The following is an 11,151-nucleotide window of genomic DNA, read 5'->3' on the forward strand; positions in this document are numbered from 1 at the left end:
AAATTCACAATCAAACGAAAACCCTTCAAAATAGTCAAAAAACATGCCCTTTTTTTCTCTTTTCACCTTCATTGGGTCCACATTCTCACAAAACACTATGTACACTCACATAAAATTTTTATGGCCGGATTCCTCTGTTTTACCAATATTTTGCCCGAAAAATGGCTATTTTTACATATATACACACACACCTAGAGGCCTAATTTGGCCTTATATACTTGTAGATTTGTGCTATATAAAGGCATATGTACTTAGGTTAGTCCAAATTTTTCTGCAATCAAACTAGAACCCTTAAAAATAGTCGAAAAACATGCCCTTTTTTTCTCTTTTCACCTTCATTGGGTCCGCATTGAGAATTCCTCCCCCCGTCATAGTCGGAGTCCTCCTGGACAACAAGGTATCGCCTCGGGGTATGTGTAGTGCATGGGTTAAAAATTGTGCTAATGTGCGGCCTTGTAATGTGGCCCTATTTGCTGCATACTCAGTCAATGCATGGAAAAATTAATGCTGTGCGAGAGGAGGGAATAAGCAAGATGCTTATTGGCATTCGAAGTCGAAGTTTTCCTATTTGTTGTTGATTGGGTTGGCAGTGTTTCTTTGCAAGTAAAGTTGTAACTTTACAGCTCTTTGTTTGATCGTCTTCTTTGCAAAAGTTGCTTGGGTTGCCGCTACTGTCGATATGGCCGTGGTTGTTTCCGTGGATGGAAGTGTCATTTTCGTTGTAGCTATAATCTTGTTCTCTGTTAATTTCCCTTTGGAGTTTTGTTGTGGAGGCTTTGTAGGTTTATTGCCTCGTCCTTGGTCGTCATTGCTGTTCTGCTGATCGACACCCACATAGATCGATTTGCCGGTTTCATATGTAGTGAGTGTCTGGCTGCTGGTGTTGCTTGTACTGAAGGGATTTCTTGTTGCTTTGGTTTGGGGATCCAAATGCGTGTCGCATTTAAGTGGTTACTGAGCATTCTCTTCGGGATCCATATCTTTTTTATTCCCTTGGTTGTTGGTTTAACTGTGTTCTTCTGTTGACTTCTGCTGTTGTATTGTGGTTTGTATGCCAGGTTGCCTCTATCCTTCCGTACCCCTACTTGTTTTTCGCGTGTTGCTAACCTTGATCTATTCACTGTGGGGTCTGTGTTGTCTTATTTTTGTAGTGAACATGGTGGCAGTTCCCTTGTTGTTCTCCATGGGTATTTTGTGCTTTATTGGCACCCATCCCTTTTGTTCTTTACCCAGTGATGGTGGTGCTATTATCTGGTTCTTCCGGGTTGTCAGAGCAAAGGCTACCACCTGTTGTTCTTGTGCATGTTGAATTTTGACTGTATCCAAATTCCAATCTATCTGCACATTATACTCTTTCTGCCAAGGTTGTCCCAACAACATGGGGTGTAGTGTGCTCGCATCCTCAACCACATAAAACTTGTGGGGATAAACATATTTATGTATTTGTACATGCAATATTGTCCAACCCAATGTTCTTAGCGAATGTGATGTACTACTTTCCAGCACTTGTTGAGTAGGATGTAGTTGATCTTCGAGCTTGAGCTGTTTATATGATTTGTAAGAGATCAGATTTGCTTGAGCTCTGAAATCAAGCAATGCCATCGATTCAACTTGATTGCTACCCACTTTGACTGCAATTATTGGTTCCCCTGTGTCTTCACCAAAGTTCGTTAATCGAATAGCATTTATTCGCAACGGTGATCCACTTTGTTGTTGTTGTCGTAGAAGCCTTCTTTTTGCAATGCGTTCTTTTGCTTCTCCTTGTGCTTCTTCTCGTACCCTCTATTTCTCCTTCATCCATTGTTTTTCTTGATGGATTTGTTGAAGCATATCATGTGTTAGTGGTAAATGATACTTTTTTAACCGACACCCACTAATCCAATTTGGCATTTCTTCTCCTGCCAATGTAGCAAGTTTGACAGCTCCACTTTGTGGTAAGTCACTAATGACAAACGGTCCCATCCCTCGCTTTTTAAGTTTTTTGGCGTGTGCTTCAAAATATAAAAAAGTACATAATCACCCGTTTTGAACTCTTTCGTATGCACATGGTTGTCAAAAAACTCATTTTGTCTTCTCTTTTTAGCATAGATCGAAGCTACAGTTCGCAGTCAAAGTTCATCTAGCGTTTCAAGATCATCTATTCTTGATGAGATCTCATGGCCTATCCATTCTAAGGGTTTCGCTATCGTAGACTTGGAACTAAAAACTCTATGGGTAATATAGCATTTAGACCAAACACCATGTTGTACAGTGTTGTTCCAATAGATGTTTTATAAGCTACCCGGTATGCCCATAGTGTTGAGTGTAATTGTTGATCCCAGTCGGTCCTTGGCTCTGATACAATTTTAGTCAAAACAGTGCATAGTGTTTTATTTGTGGCCTCAGCTTGTCCATTTGCTTGTGGATGATATGGAGCAGATTTTCTATGTATGACCATGAATTCCTCTAGCAGATATTCAATGACTTCATTAAGAAAATGTGTTCCTCAATCACTGAAAATTTCTATTGGTAATCCATATCGTATAAAGACATTCTCATACAAAAATTGTGCAGTGGTTCTTGTGTTTGCTTTTTGTGTTGCTTTGGCTTCAGTCCATTTTGTGAGATAGTCCGTAGCCACAATGATATATTGGGTATGGGTGTGATATGCAGGGGGTGAAATAGGCCCCACAAGATCAATTTCCCATTTTGCAAATGCCCGTGCTCCCATCATTGGCCGTAGTGGCATCTCATCTCTCTTTATCAGCACCTTAGTGAACTAACGTACATCACAACGTTTTACAAACTCCTCAGCATCCATGTGCAATGTAGACCACCATATTCCTGCGGTTACGACAATTTTTTCCGTCTTATCGCCTGAAAAATGGCCTCCACTTATTCCTTCATGTGCGTGTTCTAGATTCAGCAGGTATTCACTTTCACTTGCAGAGATTCTAAGTTGATTGTCCTTTCCTCTCTTGTAGAGTTGATTTCCAATTAAATTAAAGTCTCGATCCTCCCACTCTATAGCCTTTTTTCGCGCTTTTGTTATGTTTTTAGGAAATGTCCTTGTTGTTAAGAAATCAATGATATATTGACTCCATGCAGGTGCAATGGTTACCTGAAACAATGTCGCGGGATCCACCGATCGTTTGGCACTGCATATAGTACAATTAGTAACATAAGCAAGTGTGTTAGCATACATAGTTGGCCAATAAACTCCTAAGTGTTTCAATCTTTAGTGTGTTTTCATTGTTGAACAATGAAATGCACAATCTTGGATGTGTGCTTCTTCAAGATAACACTCGAATTCCTCTGGATTTATACATAATCATAGAATTTGTTCCAAGCCTAGATGGTACAGTCGTCCTGCAATCAACTGAAATTTTTTTGTTTGTCAAAATGTTTGTTGTTTGGATTGATCTTCCTTGTTATCAAATCTACCTCCAAAGGAAAGAATGCTAACAATTTCCTGAGACCATTTGGGTATCATTTCAATATTGAAAAGATAAGCATCAGGTATGATCATCTACTCCTTCAGGAGCTTCCCCGTTTTGTAGCCTTGAAAGATGATCCACCCGTAGATGAGTTTTACCTTTTCTTACTACCACTGTGAAGTCAAACCCCAGCAATATAATAAACCACCGTACAATTCTCCCAGTATTGCATGGTTTATTTACTAGATACAAAAGAGCTTGATGATCTGTGAAGAACACAAATTTGTTTGCAAGCAAGTAATGCCGAAATTTCCTTACAGCATAAATCACTCCTAATCCCTCTCTTTCAGTGGTAATGTAGTTCTTTTCTGCACTATTTAGCTGTCGGCTCGCATAACAAACTGGGAAATCCATTGTTCCGTCTCTCCGGGGCAGTCACTTATCAAAAGACCCCTATATCACGTGCGTTCAAGAGGTAATTAATAATACCCGAATGTACATACTATAATTACACTGTGAGCCTATTTAAAAAACCCCCACCCCCCTCTGTATGTATACATTTTGGTCTTTTAATAATCCTCTCTGGTTAACTCACGTGATATCATACACATTCTAAAAAGTGACCGCCCGGGTCTGTCTCCAGGTTGAGCCAGAATACTCCCAATTGCGTATGCAGATGCATGAATGTGAACATGGAATATCTTTTCCCAATCTGGTGCTTTAAGTATAGATGCTGATACAAGGTTCTCCTTAAGCTTTTGGAATGAAGTTTCACACTCATCAGTCCAGTCGAAACTGACTAATAAGCTATATAGAGGTTGTGCAATGACCGCATACATATATATGAATCTTCGATAGTATCCACAGTGTCCCATGAAAGATTGTACTTGTTTGGCATTAGTAGGCCTGGGCAAGTCTGCTATGACTCTAATTTTGTCTAGGTCAGTGGTTATGCCATTTCTTGAGACAATATGTCCTAAGATGCGGCTTTGCCTGACCATAAAAATGCACTTTTCCGGGTTGAGACAGATTCGATACGTTATGTACTTCTCAAATACCTTTTGTAAATGGTCAATATGTTCTTTTCGTATAAGAGAGTGGACACAGAGATCATCCATATATATTTCTAGGAATATTCTCAGGTATTCTTTGAACGCATGAGTCATTAACCTTTGGAAGGTAGTTGGAGCATTGGTTAGGCCAAAAGGCATAACCCTATATGCATATATTCCCCACTCTGTGGCAAATGCTGTTTTGTGTCGATTCTCTATTGCAATTGCCAATTGGTTATACCCCGAAAATCCATCTAAAAAGGAATAAGCCCGTTTTCCTACCACCCTCTCAAGCACATGTTCTGTGATCGGCAAGGGATAATTATCCCTTATTGTGGCTGCGTTCACTTTTTTGAGGTTCACACACACACACACGCGCGCAATTTTCCGTTCTTTTTGGGAACAACCACAATGGGTGACACCCAATTTGTATGCTCGATTTCATAGATGAATTCAGCATCCATCAGCTTGTCAATATCCTCTTTGATTCGTTTAGCGAATGTGTCATTATATGTGTAAGGACGTTGTTTGCTAGGTTTGGCATCTGATTTCTAAGGAATTGTATGTTGGCATATCGATGGATCAATTCCTTTGAGGTCTTTGTAGGACCATGCAAACACATATTTATACTTCTTGAGAAGTTGTGTTAGCCTTTCTTCTTCTTCAGGCTCTAAATCAGTTTCTATATAGACAAGCTGAGGCTCTTTGCCTGGCACAACGAGGTCTATCCGTTTTGATTCTTTCCCTTATTGGTAGTGTCATTATGATTTTTTTATCTTGGATGGTGAATTTTCGATAGTGGGATGGTACATTCATGTTTTCTTTTCTGAATCCTCCTTACCGTCACTCCCTCAGTAGTCCATACCTCTCGTAACGACCATTTTAGTTCTTGGTATTTCTTTTTACGCTCCATTTTGGTCCACTCTGGATCTTTTGTCTTTTCCTGTTTTGATTGTTGATATTTTCTTATTTTTGTCTCTGTTTTAGTTTTCTGTGCTTGTTTTATTTCCTCATGTGTCCTTTCCCTTCGAACTCTTGAGAATCTTCTTGATATTTGGTCTTTTACACAATCCTCTGCCTTGATAAGCATTAGATAGTGAGTTTTATCTTTTATCATGGGCATCAGGTTCTCTCTAATTTTGTTTTCTATTCTTTTTTTCCTATAGCGTTCCTGGCGTCTAGGGTGTTGATTTGCAAAATCATAAAACTTGATATTTGCGGTTGTCTCCCCACGCTCGCTTGAGCTGTCTGAACACTCGTTATCTGCATCATTACTTAATTCCAGATGCTCAGAGGAGTCATAAAACTCTTCTTGTTTTGGTGAGTCTACATACTCATCTCCTGCTAGTATAAGGCTTACCATGTAATAGGGTAGCACATCATAGCCATCCTTATCGCAAAATTTTGTCGTTGGGCTATCTGTAATGGTACAGACATCCAATGTTGCTAGTATGTGTTCCCTTCCAGAAGTTTTAAGGAATCTTCGAGAAAAGGTTCCGGAATGTAATCCTTGTCCTCAATAGCTCTTTCTAAGATGCATTCCTCTCTTTTTAAGCTCCCACAATGTGAAGCTCCGCACATTCATAGCTCTTTTTTTTTCCCTAACCATGCTGGGAGTTCGGACCCTGCCAATGTAGCTGAATCAAACTCTTCCACTGGTGTCTAGTTCACATCCTTGTAACTGTAGTCTTTTAGGTATACTTTGGTTGTAGTCTCCCCATGTCTGAGGTGTATGTGGTCGTAACCCCAATCCTAGACCATCTTTAATTGTCTCATGGATGGTCTTCCCAAGATGATCTCGTAATTGTTCTTTTTGTCGAAATCAACTATTGCAAATGTATGCTCATACTCGATTCCGCAAGAGGTGACAATTACTTTTTCTAAAAGTCCTAGAGGCTTTTCCATGAACCCATCTGCCAGTTACAATTTCATTCTGGTAGCTCTCAAAGCCGGTTTTCCCCATTTTTTTCCAGCTTTCTTTGGTGGCGATAGCGACTCCTGCTCCACTGTCAAGAATAGCTTTGGAAACTTCTCCCTGGAATTCTACTGGTAGTGTGGTATTTCCATCTTCTCCCTCTCAATATTCTCCAACCTTGTTTAAAGGTACTAGCCTAGTGTTTAGTTGAGGCTTGTCCAATTCTCTGATCGCTTCTTGAAGCTTTGTGGTAGGATCTATTACTCCAAAATTTTCTAAGCATTTGCCTACGGTGGTCCACATGTTTGGTCGTAACCTCAAGAGTTTGGCTAACGTGATTGTGCATGCCACAGGGGTGGACAATAACTCAATCAACCCTTGTGAATCCATCACTCTGTTGGAAGAAAATCTTTGAGATGGGACTGATCTGACCTCAGACTTAGCTTCATACTCCCCTAGGTAGGAGGGTAGAGTTTTTAGCGAGTCTGGTTGGCTGTGCCCCGAACTAATTGAATCCAGGTCTCCCCCTTGTGAATGCATATCAAAGTTCATTTGTGATCTTGCATCAAACTCTTCAATGGGAGGTAAGATCTCATTTTTCTCCTTTCTCGTGCTATTTATTTGGTGGTTCACCCTATTGGCTTCATTTGCTTCCCAGATTTGCTTCCATAGGTCATCTAAACTGTTACAATTCTTACCCATTTCTACGAAAGTTTTAGGCTGGAAACCATCAATTGTATCATCTGTCGTATTGGGCACTATGATAGGTTCTCTCCTAGACTCAGAGGCAGCTCTCCTTCATGTCTACTTGTTTCTCTAGAGTTGGTTTGATAGGGGTTGGAGCTGGTACCTCGTGCCAACTTGCAAGTTTACCAAGCGGATTTTCTATCAAGGATTGGGCTGTTTCAATCATCTTTCGACATATTTCCAACCTCTGTTTTTCTATTTCTGCATATGGATAAGTCATCCATCTTTGCTCTTGGGTTTGGTTGTTTTTGAGTCTGGCTTCATATGCTTTTAAAAGTGCGTCCAATTGCTCATTTACTTTTTCTCCGAGGACTGATCCTCCCGATCCTGCACTTTTGGGTTCTACTCTTTCCTTGGCTACTTTGGTTGTAGAAACGTGTGAACTTAAACTAGTTAGATCCTCTAACCGCTCCAATCTATCCTTTGTGTGTTTTAACTCCTCGGATAGAGCCGTTTTCTCTCATTCTCTCCTGGCTTTCATATACGCGTCTTTCTAGCTTTCCAAGTGCTTCTCTGATTTTCATTTCTGCACTTGGGGCATCGGTCTTTGCCTCTTCAATTATGGGTTCGTTTGTCATTCGTTGAGCTTGGGCTCGTGTCACTGCCTTAACACTAGGTTGGTAATGGGGCACTTTTATGTCCTGTTAAGTGACCATTTTCCTTGAATTATGTCAAGAGTTTTAAAATGGATTTTGAGGTGCTATCTATCTAGAAATTTGTCTCATGAGCTGAAAAAAACTCGACATTTTTTTGGAATATCAATTCCATCTTTAACCTTGTCCTTGCACAACATTTCACAACCTAAACTGTGTGAAAAAACGGGTCATGTTTTTGGCTTTTTTCAACTTTTTGCAACTATACCACTCTAGAATTCATGTTTGTGAGGTCTACAATGCTAGAGAACTATCTTTAGTAGTCCTCAACATGTCCTGATGCTTCTAGGGAGAAATAAATGTTAAAGTTGTAAGTTATGCCCAAATTACAAAAATTGTCAAATCCTGTTTTTTAGCCAATTTTAGCTCTTCTATGATTTTTTTGGTGGCTTTCATGATATCCAAATGAAGTTTTGATTTTCTATGTCGCATATTGTAACATAAAGCTAATATTCCTTGAGTTTTGGGGCACCTAATACCCTATTTTACATAGTAGACAACGATGGTTGATTTTTTCAACTATAGAAGAAAACAAAACATTCAAGTATATCAAGTATAGCTTTTTCAATATTGTTAGTTTCTTGTGACAACTACATGCATTTTGTAGGTAGTAACCATATCTAGTCATAAGGATCAAATTTGGCTAGATATTGAATAGTTTCTATGGGATTCTACAACTCATAATGTTGAACCCAGGATTTTCATGTTTGTTGTATTTAGCACTTCATCTTTGTCCCCAAGATTCCCCTTGGTAAGAGATGTATTATTCTTTTGACATGCTCCATGGCTCCTTATGAACCAAAAGGAAAATAGGGAACTAAGAAAATATGCATATATTATTTGTATTGAGCGTGGCTATAGAAACTTTGATGATAGGTTTGCAGAATGGTAAAAAATTAACTTTTTTGTACCTATTTCTTTTGGCAAAACAAAAAATAGTGAGTGAGAAGCAATCATATGTTCTGATCACCAACCCGTTGAAGTTAACTAGGGAATTTATCTCAAGTCCTACAAAAATCCCTAATCTTATTTTTATGCAACAAAACATAAGAAATGACTGTTTTGATGAAAATGTATTGGTCCATCAACTTTGGAGGCTTGGTGTGACCAAAAGATAAGAAATTTTACAAGTTTCTTATTTTTTCCATGTGTAGTAGGCCTTGAACTATAACCTCATGAAAGGATTTTACAAAATGAGTGGATCTACTATGGTTTTGGAGGTTTTTTTCAAAACCCTGAAAGGACACTTTTATGTCCTGTTAGGTTACCAACCTAGTGTTAATAGGTATTACTGTCTCGTTTTCTGACCCTCTACTGGAAGGCACTGCTTCCACCATGCTCAAAGTAGTTTTTTCTTCTTTGCTCGGGTTCTTAGGGCAATCAAGAATCAAGTGAGTAATTCCACACTTGGTGCAATACACATTGACTCTAATGATTTCATCATGAGGACAGTCTCTTAGCCAATGGTCTCTGGCATACTTGTAGCAGGTTCCCTTAGGTTGTTGAGGTGCTCCTTGAGCTCCTCTCTGTTGGTATGCATGCGTCTGCCCGCCCATGTTTCTGTTGGCTATGAACAACAGTGTTCGTTCATCCAAGCTGTATCTTCCTTCTCCTGCTGCCTGTGTAGCTGTTGGTGGTCCTGTACTTCCAATCATGCTCCAAGGTTCTGGCGTTGTGGGTTCTTCCGGTGGATAATAGACGGGATTTGGTGCATATCCATTGGAATATTCGTAATATGCATGTATAGGTACCAAAGTCTTCTCTTATGATTTGTTTATCGTTGGTGTGTATCTTATGCCGACCAGTCGTAATCTTGGTAGAAGTGGTTGTTGCCCCGATACCGGTTGTGGTCTTTCAACACCTACAGGTCCTGGTAGGTTTCCTGCTTCATACCTAGGCATCGATGGAAGTTGAGGAGATGCTACCTGAGCTTGGGGAAAATAAGGTCGCTCTGTCACATATCCCTTGTTATAATAACATTCCTCCGTCACATGGTTTGTCCAGTTTTGTTCAATAGCACACCACTTCGGTTGCTTAGCCTGAGGCTTGGCATACATATTAATTTTTTTTAGCACTTTCTCCACAAGCTACTCCTGGCTTACAGCTACTTCTCCTTTCGGTGTTGTCTTAACGGCCTTGCTTCCACTTTGTTGTGAGGATGAATCGTCATCAAAATCCTTGAATTCACCCTCCTTGTAGACCACACAATTGTCTACAAGGTAAAGAGCCTCCTTCGTTAACTCATTTAACGTCGTGTTGCTCTTCATATGTAAGTCCTTTTGGAGATTTGCGTTCCTTAGTCCTTGAATAAATATAATCATAAGTCTGGACTGAGTTGGCAGCTCTTCCACAGGGAAGAACTTCACATATCTTTTTAGTCGTAGGACTGCCTTTTGCACAGATTCCCCTTCTCTTTGTTTGAATTTATGGATTTGTGAGACTGTATTATGAGCTATTCCCCTTTGTGAGAATTCCTCAATAAACTCGTCAAAAATTTCCTCCATAGACTCAAAATCTCTACGCTCCACAGAGTCAAACCAAGTAGCAGCATCCTCTTCTAGGGTAAGTCCAAACCCTGCAAATTGAGTAGTGAAGTCCAAAACTTCTTCAGCTCTAATTACACGCACAAAGGCTACTATGATCCCTAGGATCTCTGTTTCCCATGTATTTCTTGTTTATCCATTTTTGCACCTGAGAAGGTCTAACTCTACGATGGTCTACAAATCTCATCATTGGTTCTCCTTGTCCTACTCGATATACCTCCTCTGGCCTTAGGTAGTGGGAGGGTTCCTCTCCCAGAGGTGCCCCTAAGCCATAATTTCTAATGGTTCTTGCAAGAGGTGGTTCATCTCTTCTAACTCGTTCTATGGGTTGTCTTCCAAGCTCTGTCGACTCTTGAGTTTTAGGCTTACTCTCGCCTTGATACTGTGAATAGAGTGGTGGTTCTTGTAAATCTCTTAGCCCTCGTGTGGCTGGGTAACCATATCTGCTTCGGTCTTGTTCTAATGTCGCACTTTGTTGAAGCCATGCCTGCAATGACGGTTGGGTTGCTTGTTGGTTCTGGTAGTTGAACCCCTGTTGTTGGTTAGAATGTGATGTTGCATCGTACTCTTCTGAAAATGGATTTGTTGACTTGCTAGGGGTATAGGTGGACCTTGGTACTTCTTCAGGGGCATATGTTGATGTTTTTGGAACTGTTACCTTTTCTACCTCCTCTGGGAGAATTCGTTTGTATTCTCGCCCGTACCTGTCAACAAAAATGATATCCTTTTCCATAGCAATTTCATAAGAGAATAAGTAAAGAACCTTGTCTTTTCTTAATTCATTGGGGTAGGGTTCTTTGCATCGAAAATAAGAGACTACTCCCT

This window comes from Adiantum capillus-veneris, chromosome 6 (genome assembly GCF_014529385.1).
Source record: "Adiantum capillus-veneris isolate H3 chromosome 6, ASM1452938v2, whole genome shotgun sequence".
Lineage (NCBI taxonomy): Eukaryota > Viridiplantae > Streptophyta > Polypodiopsida > Polypodiales > Pteridaceae > Adiantum > Adiantum capillus-veneris.